Below are 16,222 nucleotides of genomic sequence, written 5' to 3' on the forward strand. Positions count from 1 at the left end.
CAATCCAGAGCAACCGTCAATACCAACCAGTCCATAGCAACCAGTCCATAGCAACCAGTCCATAGCAATCAATCCATAGCAACCGTCCATAGCAACCAGTCCATAGCAACCAGTCCATAGCAACCAGTCCATAGCAACCAGTCCATAGAAACCAGTCCATAGCAACCAGTCCATAGCAACCAGTCCATAGCAACCAGTCCATAGCAACCAGTCCATAGCAACCCATCCATAGCAACCGGTCCATAGCAACAGGTCCATAGCAACAGGTCCATAGCAACCGTCCATAGCAACCAGTCCATAGCAACCGTCCATAGGAACCCGACCATAGCAACCGTCCATAGCAACCAGTCTCTAGCAACCAGTCCATAGCAACCAGTCCATAGCAACCACTCCGTAGCAACCACTCCGTAGCAACCACTCCATAGCAACCACTCCATAGCAACCACTCCATAGCAACCACTCCATAGCAACCAGTCCATAGCAACCAGTCCATAGCAACCCTCCATAGCAACCCTCCATAGCAACCAGTTTTTGATGGGGCAAATAGGATGGTGCAGTTTTGATGGGGTAGTTTTTAATGGAGCAGTTTTTGATGGGGCAATGGACCGAACTGGCTCGACACACTGTTGGATCACATTTACATCTCCAGGGGCACCGTCTCCAGTCAGGAGTATTGGTGGAGGCAAGACCACGCCGCACAATTTCCCCAGAAATTGTATCTTTTCTAGTTGCATTAGTTATTTTATAGCCATGTTATTACATTTTTCTCTGCCAGATGTGATTTTACCAACTATCCCACAATTCAAACAAGGCAGATTTTAGTGAACATTCTCTATAGAAGGTGCAAAAATAATAAAAATCAGCTTGAGTTCTGGTGTCAAAATTTTAATCAGGTAAGACCTAATTTTCAATGTTCTGCAAAGGAATTTACAGTACTCAGAATAGCTTAAAATATGACTTTGTTCTACACAATATAATATCACAATTTCTAATACAGATAAAGGGTTCATAATAGACTAATATTTATAAAATATAGCTGTCGCCTGATCTATTCTGTTGGATGCATTGTTTAATGCAGCCAATTTCCTCTCATCATTATTTTTTTTCAGTGTAGAGTATAATAAAACAAGAGGCGTGGCTTGGCGCGGCGTGGATGGACGCAGCATAGAGGAGCTCCGACATCCAGGGTGAACCGAACGCCTATTTGACCCGAAAACGAGCCGATTATGTCCACCTTAATCAAGAAAGGACAGCACAACTGATCACTACGCTCGATGGGCACCCCGAAAAGCAAGCAGTCTCCCGCTAACCTGGACAAGTACCGCTACAACGGAGGCAGCGGGAGTTCCAAGATGGCGCTGGCTCATGTCATGGACGGAGGAGAGGAGATACACGATGATGAGATTTCCCTGCCGGCCTCAGAGGAATCATCAAGAGATAATATCCCCATCGATCACCCCCTAAACTACGCTATAATGACAGACATAGCTGCTGACATAAAAAGCTCTTTCACAGCTGCGATAACAGACATAAAATCTGAGCTCCTTAGACTGTCTGAACAAATGGCGGTCAGTTATAGAGCTGGCAAGCGGAGGGACAGGGCACTGATCAGGTTAGATGATATCGCGATTGTCCATAATAATCACCTGATTGAAATGAATAGACATTTAGAAGACCTCGACAACAGAGGAAGAAGAAATAATATTAGAGTTCGTGGGGTGCCTGAGAGTATCCCCCCTGACCAGATAAGGCCTACTCTCACTTCCATTTTTAATGGCCTCATGGATAGGCCTGAGGCCTCCCCCATCGAATTTGACAGAGCCCACAGAGCCCTTAGGCCTAAAGCTCCTGACGATAACCCGCCGAGGGATATCATCTGCTGCCTACCTGATTTCAGCTTGAAAGAGGATATATTAAAAAAGGCACGTCAGAACGATCAGATCACCTATAATGAGGCTGAGATCCAGTTATATCAAGACCTGTCCCCCATCACATTGAAAAACAGAAGAGCCCTACTATCTGTGCTTAAAGATAAAGGAATCGCCTACAGATGGAAATTTCTATTTGCATTGCAAGCCACCTATAACGGAAGACAACACATGCTCAGAACACCGGACGATTTATTGAAATTTTATGAAAATGTACAGATCGCTCCAATTGATTTACCTGAATGGTATGGAGATTTCCGCCTGCCACCTGAAGTTAACAACACGCCACCCAAACAGGGATCACCTCTTGCTGTTTCGCCCTTCAGACCAGGCACCTCCAGGAGAAACCCGAGCAGGAACTCACCAGCAGTCAAGAGTCCCAGACTGGAGGATCGCAGATAGAGGTTCCAGCCGGTGATGCACGGCAGCAACGTCGCTCATCGAAATTCTGAAGGTACTGTCTCAGGTCTGTGCTTATTCTCCCTCTTCTACAATTAGGCAGTTTTCATGCCACATGGGCCCTGTTTTTCAAAGTTGCCCTTTTCCCCCTTTTTTTTTCTTATCTCTTTGGTTTTTCTTTTTGCGCTGACCTTTTCCTTCTCGCCACGTGTTGAAGTATGTCGAATGACTGAAACGAATCTACAAAGGTTCCGTGCCGACACCGTCATATCCACTAGATGGCACTAGTCCACTGCAAATGCTGCTGTATTGCGAACTCTTGCAATTATGCATATGCTCGACTGAAACCTAGAAGATTTCGTCCTTTACAAGAAGTTCACACACAGGGAAACAAGCAAACATTCCGCCTTGTTTACCTATCTTTTTTTACCTGAGGCGACATGACAACTTAAGCGAGATGTCTGATAATGAGATCCACTTACCTACCTCCCCTTCCGCATTTTCATCCCCTCCCCTTTTCCTTTTCTTTTTGGGAGAGGTAGGTATTCTTTTATGAACACCAGGACTCATGTTTTGGATCCTAATACTGGTATGTTGTTGCACTTTGTAGAGCAGCTAACAGGTGTACACAGTGAATGTTTTTAGCTGCATATTCCATAGTATGGCGACGTAGGTTTGTTAAAGCTACAATTGCCACGAGCTGACTTAGGGATTAACAGTTCCTTCTTGTCTAAATGTTTTTCTATGTTGGTTGCTGTTAATTGATTACAGGCTTGCAACTCCTTACGCCTAGGCACTGCAGAGACATCCATAAAACATCTTTTACTGCAGGTCAAAACTTTCTCTGCCTACACACAGCATATTTTATATGGTTCCCCTGGATCACCCACCTCTCATAGTATATTTTATTACATCTGTACTTAGAAATTGTTACCCTTACTGACACCTCACACCCACCCCCAAGAGTCGACACAGGCGTTCACCCTATAACGCCCTTTGACTCTGCGCTTCTACGAGTGATATCCAGAGAATAGACTCTCATTTAGTTTACCCATTCCTTTTAGCTCTTTCTCTCCGATTTTTCCCTGCGTTCCCTTCTTTTTCCACCCAACTTTTCCCTTTCTCTAATTCCTATCTCCTTTTGACACCAAGACTCCTCGCCCTCTCCACCCTCCCTTTTTGGTCCCTCCTCCTGTCTTTTTTTTCTCGCATCTTCCTTCCAACATCTTAAACCACAATCATTCACTCTTTGTCAACTTAAAATGGCATATTCCCTCCTAGGCAAATCAACCACGGTCATTTCACATAATGTGAATGGCCTCAACATTCCAGAGAAATGCTCCAAACGATTGCAAGAACTTAAGAAGACAAACCCGTCAGTAGTCTTTTTGCATTTCAAAGGCCAGAATGTCCCGAAACTCACTGACAATAGATTCACAAAGGTATTTCATGCTACAAACCCCTTGGCTAAAACCAAGGGGACCTCTATTTTGCTAAACAAAAATGCTCCCTTTGAAATGACAAGCCAGCTGGAAGATCCAGAAGGTCGATACATTTTCCTCAAGGGTACATGGGAGGGCTCTCCGGTCACCCTTGCAAATGTGTACTTTCCTAATAAGTCGCACATCACGTTCTGCAACAAAATCGGTTCAGAGTTGAAATGGTTCGCTGAGGGGTGCATTGTCCTGGGTGAAGATTTTAATATCCCCCTTTCCCCAACTCAAGACACCTCCAACGGGCATACCCACGTCTCATATGGGGTCCTAAAGAGAATTAAAACGTTGCTTCAATCCCTTATGTTAGTTGACACCTGGAGACTCTTACATCCATCAGACAAAGACTTTCCCCCCCCCCCCACAGGAAATACTCCAGGATAGACCTGATCTTTATCTCGCAAAGAAATTTGAACTCACTGTCCAAAGCAGAAATTGGTATCATTGCACTATCTGACCATGCACCAGTGGCTATGACTCTGACTCTAGGTCCGACACAGAAACCCCCATTTAACTGGAGACTCAATGCAGCTTTGCTGACAGTCCCAGATGTGCATGACAGCATTCATGAATCAATCAAATCTTACTTTGAGATGAATAGAGAATCTGACACAGACCCACTTAATAATTGGGAAGCACACAAAAGTGTAATTAGGGGGGAATTTATTAAATGGGGTGCCAGAAAGAAAAGAGACAGAGCTACGGAAATCTCCTCTTTGTCCGCCAAGATAGCCAGACTCAAGACTTTACACAAAAAATCCCTCTCAGACAAAACTGCGGAAGAACTTGCTCTGCATAGAAATTCCCTTAAACAACTTTAAACCTTCAAGCTCAGAAGTCTCTACTTTTTAAGAGGGGTATCTTCTATGAGCATGGCGACAAGAGCGGGAAGCAATTGGCCAGGGCCCTGAAAGATGCTACTCTATCAAACCAAATCTACTCGAAACGCAATAGTGTGAGCTCTTTGGAACACTCACCAAGAAAAATAGCAGACATTTTTCATGACTTTTACACTAAACTTTACGACCTACCTCCCCAACATAAGCCACAACATGTCCAAAATTCCAGAGCAGATGCAATCAAAAACTTTCTGACAGAGAGCAGACTGCCCACTCTATCTCACCTAAACGCCCCTATCACTGCTACAGAATTACAAACGGTGATCAAAGACCTGAAAACGGGGAAAAGCCTGGGCCCAGATGGCTATACATCCCAATATTACAAGAACTTCTCCCTACTCCTTACTGAACCCTTACTCGGCGCCCTGAATCATTTAGCAAAAAACACACACAATTCTACCTCCCTCCTATCCGCACACATTGCTGTTGTCCTTAAGCCAGACAAAGACCACACTGATTGTGCAAATTTTAGGCCAATCTCACTATTGAATATAGATATAAAAATCCTGGCAAAAACTTTGGCCAATAGACTCAAACCCCTCCTATCGAGAATCATTGGCCCTGAACAACTAGGCTTCATGCTGGGGAGAGAGGCTGTCACGTACCTGGTCTTGTAGAGTCTGATGCAGGGTAGCCTCTCTTACGACTCTGGTTCGCGAGCCACTGGATATGAGACAGCGGGCTTGGAGCACAGAGGGGTAGGAGTGCCGGGTGGTGAAGTGTAGAAGCAGGTGGGCGAATTCCTCTGGCAAGAAGATGCTGAACGCTCAGCGGAGGAAGGGTCAGCGACCCGCACAGAAGCTGCGACTACAGCGGCACAAGTTTAGTACAGTTCAGGTATACCGGGAAAGCAGGGTCAGACAAGCCGGGTCATAACAGGTGATCGTGCAGAAAGATGGCTGAAGAATAGTCGGTAAACAAGCAGGTGGATCTGGCAGCAGTGAAGTCAAGCAGGCGGATGGTCAAACGGAGCCGGGTCAGGATAGGAGAGATGAGAGGAGTCAGACAAGCCGGGTTCGGTGTTCAAATCAGGTTTCAGGTAGAGTAGTCAAAACAAGCCAAGTTCAGTGTTCAAATCAGGTTTCAGATAGTAAACAGGTCTCAGATAGGATCCATGTCAGAACTGCAGATCAGGCAGCAAAGACCCTGTGCTGCTGAAGTGTTTAAATAGGGCAGCCTGCTGTTAATCACTGAAATCAGTCTGCACCGTTAACCCTTAAGTGGCAGATCCATGACATTGCCCCCCCCCAAGGGGCAGCCTCCGGATGCCCAGTCGGGCTTTTTTGTCAGGATGAGCAAGGAAAAAAGCACGCAACAACCTCTTGGCATGTATATTACCTTCTGGCTCCCAAGAATTATCCTCTGGGCCGTACCCCTTCCATTTGACTAGGAATTGATTCTGGCCTTGTCGCTTCCTACAGTCCAAAATAGCTTCCACCACGTATTCTTCCCAGCCGTCAACCTGAATGGGTTCAGGAGGTCTGGACCCTCTGTTAGGAAAAGGATCAGCAACTGCGGGCTTGAGTAAAGAAACGTGAAATACAGGATGTATTTTTAACGAATCAGGTAAAGACAGTTCATAAGAAGCTAAGTTTATCTTTTTCTTGACCGGAAAAGGACCCAAAAACCTAGGTGCCAATTTTTTAGAAGGGTAAGGTAATCTGAGGTTACTTGTAGACAGCCATACCTGATCATCTGGTTTTAGATCCAGGTCACCTCTTCTTTTTCTGTCGAAAAATTTTTTGTTGTCGGCTTGAGCCTTGGTTATTGCGTCGTGCAGTAGTTGATTGTTGCGTTTGAGAAAGTCCATGGTACTCTGCACAGCTGGAACTGATGAATCTGAAAAGAAATCTGGTAAAAATGTTAAATTAAAACCATAATTAGCGAAAAAAGGAGATTGTCCGGTAGCTGAGTGATTGGCATTATTGTATGCAAATTCTGCCAGGGGTAGCAGAGAGGCCCAGTCGTCTTGAGAGATGGTAGTGAAACATCTGATATATTGTTCCAGCGTTTGATTCGTCCTCTCCGTTTGCCCATTAGATTGAGGATGGTAGGCTGAGGATAACGAAAGCTGAATTTGAAGTGTTTCACAGAGGGCTCTCCAGAATCGAGAAGTAAATTGTACCCCTCTGTCGGAGACAATGTTGGAAGGTACCCCATGTAATCTAATAATTTCTTTGATGAACACGCGAGCCGTTTCTGCGGCAGAGGGTGTGTTTTTCAAGGGCAGGAAGTGAGCCATTTTGGTGAACCGATCTACAACAACAAAAATTGCAGAATATCCTTCGGAGCGAGGAAGTTCTACGATAAAGTCCATCGCGATCATCTACCATGGTCGGTTGGGTACTGGTAAAGGCTTTAATAAGCCCCAGACTTGATTTCGGGGTGTCTTATTTCGATTGCAAATTGGACAAGAGTTGATATATGACTTGCAGAAGTCCTCCAAATTGGGCCACCAGAAGGTGCGTCGTACCAATTCCAGGGTTTTATTGACTCCAAAGTGACCTGCAAGTGGGTGGTCGTGCAGAAGTTTCAGAACTTCTATTCTGATGTTTTCGGGTACAAAAACTTGACTTCCCCTCCAAAATAATCCGTCTCTGGACGTTAGGAAAATGTTAGAGGGTTTGGAAGAGTCGGAGGATGCTTCTCGGATCATGGAGAGTAGATCTGCATGTAATAACAGGAAGTTTCCATCCGGTAGGATGGTATCAGGGGTAGATGTGTCCTTTGGATCGTCGTGCATTCGAGATAATGCGTCTGGCTTAATGTTTTTGGATCCAGGACGGTACGTAATGTGAAAACAAAAACGAGAAAAGAAAAGAGCCCAACGAGCTTGTCGAGGTTTAAGGCGTCTGGCAGATTTCAGATACTCCAAATTTTTATGATCTGTGTAGATCAGTACAGGATGTGTAGCGCCTTCTAACAAATACCTCCATTCCTCTAGAGCGGTTTTAATGGCCAACAATTCCCGGTCTCCCACGTCGTAATTTCTTTCTGTAGGAGAAAGTTTTCGAGAGAAGAATCCCACTGGATGGATTAGATCCTTGTCCCCCTTGAAGCAAAGAAACAACGAATCCTACTTTGGTGGCTTCCAAAGAAAATGTGCGAGGTTGCAAGGCAAAATACAACTGACAGGAGTTGCGAAAGTCCCGGAATTTGGTTCGATCTCCAGAAAATCGTTCGGGCATGGGAACCCTGGGTTCGGGCGGCAACATCACTACTGACGGACCAGAAGAGGATGAAGATGTAGATGGTCTAGCAGCAGATGCTGAAGTGGCGTCCCCAGATGCTGTTAAATTCTGAACTTGTCCTTCCAACCTTAAGTAGCCATCTTGCAGATTTTTCACGGCTTGGGTAAGAGATGCTAGATGTTTACACACCTCTTCCATGGCCGGAACTACACCTGCAGACTCTGTCATGGCTGCCTGATACTGTCACGTACCTGGTCTTGTAGAGTCTGATGCAGGGTAGCCTCTCTTACGACTCTGGTTCGCGAGCCACAGGATATGAGACAGCGGGCTTGGAGCACAGAGGGGTAGGAGTGCCGGGTGGTGAAGTGTAGAAGCAGGTGGGAGCGAATTCCTCTGGCAAGAAGATGCTGAACGCTCAGCGGAGGAAGGGTCAGCGACCCGCACAGAAGCTGCGACTACAGCGGCACAAGTTTAGTACAGTTCAGGTATACCGGGAAAGCAGGGTCAGACAAGCCGGGTCATAACAGGTGATCGTGCAGAAAGATGGCTGAAGAATAGTCGGTAAACAAGCAGGTGGATCTGGCAGCAGTGAAGTCAAGCAGGCGGATGGTCAAACGGAGCCGGGTCAGGATAGGAGAGATGAGAGGAGTCAGACAAGCCGGGTTCGGTGTTCAAATCAGGTTTCAGGTAGAGTAGTCAAAACAAGCCAAGTTCAGTGTTCAAATCAGGTTTCAGATAGTAAACAGGTCTCAGATAGGATCCATGTCAGAACTGCAGATCAGGCAGCAAAGACCCTGTGCTGCTGAAGTGTTTAAATAGGGCAGCCTGCTGTTAATCACTGAAATCAGTCTGCACCGTTAACCCTTAAGTGGCAGATCCATGACAGAGGCCAGGGACAATATTACTAAATCTCTAAATCTCATCCACTTTGCCAAAAACTCGAAATTGGAAGGCCTTCTCCTGTCTACCGACGCGGAGAAGGCCTTTGACAGGGTTTCCTGGGAATACATGTTCGCAAATTGCTCACACATAGGTCTGAAGGGTGATATGGTGAACTGGATTAAAGCCCTGTACCATAACCCTAAGGCACAAATAAAAATCAACTCTACTCTCTCTGACCCTGTAGATATTCGGAATGGCACCAGACAGGGATGCCCTTTATCCCCACTGTTATTTATACTGTCTCTCGAACCCCTCATTAGGACAATAAATCTCTCCCCAGATATCAAGGGCTCCATGGTACAAAACAGAGAATATAAAATAGCCGCCTATGCAGACGATTTATTATTTTTCATCACCCACCTGCATATCTCTATCCCCAACCTAACACATTTTTTTAAAACATATGGATTCATCTCTAACTTTAAGATAAACCAAGCACTTAACCTCAACTTACCACCAGACAAATATAATTCTCTCAAAGGCAATCATAAATTCAAATGGGAAAAAAATTCACTTAAATATCTGGGGGTCAAACTCACACCCGATGTTGACATCCTATACAAAACTAATTTCATACCCTTGCTGGATTCCATCACTAAAGATCTGAAAAAATGGTCACCCAAACTTTTTTCCTGGTTTGGGAGGGCCGCAATCCTAAAAATGACCATCCTCCCGAGGCTGTTATACTTTTTCAACGCTCTCCCAATACACGTCCCGAGCTCTTTCTTCACAAAGCTCCAAAGCGCCCAAAGAGGGATTCCTCTGGACAAACAAGAAATCTAGAATATCCATGAAGACCCTCTGTCTCCCTAAAAATAGAGGAGGCATTGGTCTTCCAGATACTATACTTTCAAATACTACTATGCCTCTCATATCACAAGAATCATAGATTGGCACTGCAATGGACCAAACAAAGATTGGGTCCAGCTAGAACTTAACTACCCACCACAACACCTTCTATTCTATCCCTGGACTAGCCACTCTAAATCACATAAGAACATCTCCCATCCACTAATAGCAAACACCCTTAAAATCTGGCACAAAACTGCCCTTGCATATGACTTAGCTACGATACCTGGTCTATTGACCCCGATAGCAAAAAACCCTGACTTCCTTCCCGGTCTGTCTCGTGGGACTCTGCCAAGACCAGAACCTCCTCTAAAGCTCTTAGTTACTCACTGCATGTCTGGAAACAGAGTCAAAACACTGTCCTCACTCAGAACTGAATTTGGAGATTCACTCTCAGATCCTTGGTTACACCTCCAACTGATGGATTTTCTCATTAACAGCAAACAAAAATCTGCCTATCATCAAAGATTGACCCCTCTAGAAGAAATTTGCCTAAAAAGATCCTTAGTCTTTAAAACGACATCCTTAGTCTACACCTGGTTAAACTTATATGAAACAGGGAGTGCAGAACTTCATAGAATCAACTGGGAAAGGGATCTTGGGTTCGCGCTCAGTGACCGACAGTTGGAAAGGGCCTGTATTTTTTCTCACAAATGTTCACTCAGTACCAAGCACAAAGGAAACCTCTTACAAACTATTGACGCAATGGTATATAACCCCGATAAAAGCTAAAAAATGGTCTCCAACAATCTCTGACAAATGTTGGCGCTGCAACAACGATGTGGGCACCTTCCTGCATATCTGGTGGGAATGCCCTACAGTCCATGACTACTGGGAAGAAATTTCCAAATGGATCAAACACATTACAGATACTGATATTACTCTCAATGCTGCTGCCTGTTTGCTACACATTAACTCTTTTTCGATACAAAGACACAAAAAGTCTCTGACGAGACACTTGTTAACCGCAGCAAAACCACTAATTCCATTGCACTGGAAAACTGGAAAACTGATCGTGTCCCAGCTGTCAGAGATTGGATGGAAAAAGTTTGTTACATCTATAAAATGGAGGATTTAGTTGCCATGAAAAATGAATACAGTTCAAACTTTATTAAGACGTGGCAGCCCTGGGTTTCTTTCACCTATTCAAATGAATACATGTCCCTTTATGCTTAAAATGTATCTCTTGACTTTGAGCTGCACTCCATATTCCTCATTGAATATTCTTTTATATTGTCGTCCTTAGAATGTTATGATTGTGTAAAGCTTTTAAGCCCCTGATCACTCCTGTCTCCTCTGCCCTCCCCTTCCCCACCCCCTGTCACCCTCCCCACCCCACCTGGTTTCCACTTCTTTCCCTCCTTCCTTTACTTTACTTCACCCAAGCTACATTTCAGCTCTCTTTCATCCCCCCCCTAAATGCCCTCCTAGAACCCTAATATTTGTTACCATTATGAAAATTACCTATGTATCCCCTACCCACGACTCCAGATTTATCATTGTCATATGCTTTGCTGTTTTATTACATGTTTATTTTCTTTTTCTTTTTGCTTTTAATAAACCTTGGATTGTGAAAAAAAAAAAAAAAAAATAAAACATGGAAGTGCATTACTGATAGCTGGTTTAGTGTGTTTGTTGTGTGCCATTCAAAATGAACAGGACAGTGGTAACTGCATTACCATGTATTGCATTAATGCCTGCTGCAGTACACAAAATACACAGACCTAAATCGGTCCTTAACCAATCCACAGTTTAAAATTTGACTAGATAAAAAAACACAGTCTGAACTAGGGGTTACATGCAGGGGCGGACTGACAACTCATGGGGCACACGGGCAATAGAAGATTATGGGGCCCCTGGGCTTACAGATGGTCACCATGCCAGGAGGCATTGCAGAGGCGGGGCAGCTAAAATCTCGGGATTTTCACATCAAAAGCATGTCAGTTTTCGGACATATCAGGGACAGATGTAAAAAAAACACAGATTTTTACATACTGTCCCTGGTTTTACTGAGCTTGGCAACCCTGATGGGGCCCCCTAGTGGCATGGGGCTCTCGGGCAGTGCCCGAGTTTCTCAATGGTCAGTCCGCCCCTGGTTACATGGTAACATACTGTAGTAGCTTGAAAAAAGTCCATCCAGTTCAACCTGTGAGTACATTTGTTATTCTCTAGTTTCCATAGTCGTGTATACCGTATTCTGCTTCCTGCGGAAGACATCTACAGGTTTTATGAAGTTGTTGTGGTGGGAGTTCTACATTTTTACTGCTCTTACTGTAAAGAACCCTTTACATAATCTAATGCTGCATAGACACAATCGGAAATTCTGGCAAGAAAACCATGGATTTTTTTCCAACAGAATTTTGGCTCAAACTTGTGTTGCATACACACTGTCACACAAAATTCCGACCGCCAAGAACGCGGTGACGTACAACACTACAACACTACCACGAGCCGAGAAAAATTAAGTTCAATGCTTGCCAGCATGCGTCGACTTGATTCCAAGCATGCGTGTTTTTTTGCACGTCAGAATTGCATACAGACGAATTGGTACCCGGACCCGAACAATTTACTGTAAGTTCGGGTTCGGCAATGTAATTGCGCGCTGCAGGGCAGCCAATCAACATTTGTTTAACTTGTGTGACCTAGAAGCCATCACAGCCATGCCTACTAATGGCATGGCTGTGATTGGCCAGTGCAGCATGTGACCCAGCCTCTATATAAGCTAGAGGCACATAGCACAGCACGTCACTCTGCTTTAGATAGGGTAGGGAAAGACTGCTGCTGCTGCTGCTCTAAGGGAGAGAATTAGATAGGAGTCAGACTGTCCTGCTACAGAAATCAAATTACTCAGCGATCTACATAGCACAGCAAGTCACTCTGCATTAGATACTTTAGGGAAAGGTTCCTGGTTTTGCTTGTAGGGAGAGAAATATATAGGAGTCAGTCCTGCTTCAGAAATCAAATTACACCAGCACTGCATATGTTACTGTGAGATACACCCTTTAGATACTTTTCTTCTATTGTGCTATTCAAAAAACATCCATTTAGGGAAACAAAAAAAATTTGCAGTGTTTCCTCCAGTGTTTGCAGTGTTTCCTCCATATCTGTACGTGTGAGATAAACACTTTAGCTAGTGTTCTTCTATTGTGCTATTCAAAAAACACCCATTTAGGGCAAACAAATACATTTTGCAGTTTTTCCTCCAGTGTTTGCAGTGTTTCCTGCATATCTGTACGTGTGAGAAAAACACTTTAGATACTGCTTTTCTATTGTGCTATTCAAAAAAAAAAATATTAAGGCAAATAATTTTTTTTTTGGTGCGTTTCCTGCATATCTGTACGTGTGAGATACACCCTTTAGATACTGTTCTTCTATTGTTCTAGTCAAAAAACACCCATTTAGGGCAAAAATATATATTTTGCAGTGTTTCCTCCAGTGTTTGCAGTGTTTCCTCCAGTGTGCAGAATAGACACGTATACCGGCCTTACCCAGCCATTCTTGTATTTCTGATCTTTCTCACTCTTTTGGGGTGTACCCTAATTAAAAAAATTAATTAATTAAAAACAAAAACCTGTGTTGGCTACCTCGTCCTCCTCCACCGCTGCTTCCACCTACACCGCCACATCCACTGCCACCTCAACCTCCTACTCCATATGGACCTCGTCCTCCTAGGTCAAGATTATTTATTTTTTTATTTTATGTTATTTTAAGTTATTTCCCTATCCACATTTGTTTGCAGAGTACTTGCCATGCTCTTACCAACATTTTGCTGCCATTTGCAGGCCTCTAGCCCTTTCCATTAGTTTTTTAGAGACATTTTAGAACTGAAAAGTTTGGGTCCCCATTGACTTCAATGGGGTTCGGGTTCGGGGTCAAGTTCGGGTCCCGAACCCGTACTTTTTTTCCAAAGTTCGGCCGAACCCGAACATCCAGGTCTCCGCTCAACTCTAATAGCGACATCTAGTGATAGTGAATCTAGTGAATCCTAAAATAACATCCATAAATTATTATTGTCGGAATACCTAGCGACATCTAATGGTGGAATGAAATAATGGCAAAATAATTAATAATTAGATATAAACAATTTAAATTCTATTCCACATTGTGCCCCAAAGGAACCAAAATGTGTGAATTCACTGTGATTCTGCTTGACTAAGTTTAATGAGGCCTATATTTTTCTATGCCACATACTAATAATGAAGACGGATCTTTACTATGAATGAACCTAATGTTCGAGTCAAACGTAAGTTCGACACGAACATCGGGTGTTTGCCTGTTTGCCAAATTTAGAACATTATGGGGCGTTCAAGGGAAATTCGAGCAACCGCAAAACGCCCCATAATGAACGGCGAGATCGCAGAGCATTGACAGCTGCTGATTGGCCAAAGCATGCACCTGACCTGCATGCTTTGGCCAATCACAGCTGTGAGAGCCATGATTGGCCAAAGGCAGGGTGCCTTTGGCCAATCATAGCTCAGGGGGCTGAGTCCACACCCACACTATTTAAGGCTGCTTACATAGCGACAATACATAGTTTTATGAATGAGAGCAGCGAAATTACATTTGTAAAGGAAAACATTTAATTTAAAACTGCTCACAGCTGTAATGTATTGCTGATTCCCGACAATATAGATAAAAATCATTGAAAAAAAACAGCATGAGTAACTTCCCAGTCAATTACCAGGCCCTTTGGGTCTAGTATGGATATTAAGGGGAACCCTGCGTCAAAAGAAAAAAAAATTGTCTTGGGGGTCCCCACTAAAATCCATACCAGGCCTTACAGGTCTAGCATGGATTTTAAGGAGAACCCCGAGCCAATTAAAAAAAAAAAATTGCGTGGTGGTCCCCTAAAATCCATACCAGACCCTTATCCAAACGCGCAACCTGGCAGGCTGCAGGAAAAGGGGGGGCAAGAGAGCACCCCCCTCCTGAACCGTACCAGACCACATGCCCTCAACATGGGCAGGGTGTTTTGGGTCCCCCAAACACATTTTATGGCAATAATATGCATATAAGCCTTTAACCACTAGCCGACCAGCCGCCACAGTTATACGGCGGCAGGTCGGCTCGGCTGCGCGAAACCACGTAGCTATACGTCATTTTGCATTCCAGCCATTAGGGGCGCGCGCGCCCCCTGCTCGCCCCTGGTGCCGACGTGCGTGCCTGGCGGGCGCGATCATCAACGGGCACACGTGATCGCTCGTTACAGAGCGAGAACCGGGAGCTGTGTGTGTAAACACACAGCTCCCGGGCCTGTCAGGGGGAAAAATTACTGATCGCATATTCATACAATGTATGAACAGCGATCTGTCATTTCCCCTAGTCAGTCCCACCACCCCTTCAGTTAGAACACACCTAGGAAACATAATTAACCCCTTCCTCGTCCCTAGTGTTAACCCCTTCCCTGCCAGTGGCATTTTTACAGTAATCAATGCATTTTTATAGCACTGATTGCTATAAAAATGCCAATGGTCCCAAAAATGTGTCAGAAGTGTCCGAAGTGTCCTCCATAAGGTCGCAGTACCGATAAAAATCGCTGATCGCCGCCATTACTAGTAAAAAAAAAATATTAATAAAAATGCCATACAACTATCCCCTATTTTGTAAACACTATAATTTTTGCGCAAACCAATCAATAAACACTTATTGCGATTTTTTTTATGAAAAATATGTAGAAGAATACGTATCGGCCTAAACTGAGGAAAAAATATTTTTGGGGAATATTTATTACAGCAAAAAGTTAAAAATATAATTTTTTTTCAAAATTGTCGCTCTATTTTTGTTTATAGCGCAAAAAATAAAAACCGCTGAGGTGATCAAATACCACCAAAAGAAAGCTCTATTTGTGGGAAAAAAAGGACGCCAATTTTGTTTGGGAGCCAAGTCGCACGACCGCGCAATTGTCAGTTAAAGTGACGCAGTGCCGAATTGCAAAAAGTGGCCAGCAAAATGGTCCAGGGCTGAAGTGGTTAAAATTAGCACTTTTGATTTTTCATGTTTGTGTCCCATAGACTTTAACTGTGCTCGTACACATTTTTTGCCTGTTCGCAAGATCTGGTGCGGGAGGTTTTCGGCTCATAATCTTTTGAACCTAATCTTTACTATGATCTTGGGCATAATGCCTAGATAAGCTATGCATAGGGAAACCTTTTTTAATATTTTGTGTATGTTCCCTTAACCGCTTCCACAAAGATCTCTTTGTTCTTCCTACATATTGGATATGACATGGACATTCCAGGAGATAAACTATCCCTCAGTTTTACATGATATAAAATCATCAATTTTTTATCTTCCTAGTTACTACAGATCTAAGCCCGTAGCTTCGTATGTCTACAAGTATAGCAGTTCTTACATGGATAATACCCTTTTCCCTCAAAAAAGCTAAATTTCCTTTTAGATGGAGAATCTATCACATTTTTAGCGATACGGGGCCAGATTCACATAGGTGAGCGGATCTTTAGATCTCATTTACGTTACGCCGCCGCAAGTTTTTGAGGCAAGTGCTTTATTTAGAATTCAAA

Source organism: Rana temporaria, chromosome 6 (assembly GCF_905171775.1).
Source record: "Rana temporaria chromosome 6, aRanTem1.1, whole genome shotgun sequence".
Lineage (NCBI taxonomy): Eukaryota > Metazoa > Chordata > Amphibia > Anura > Ranidae > Rana > Rana temporaria.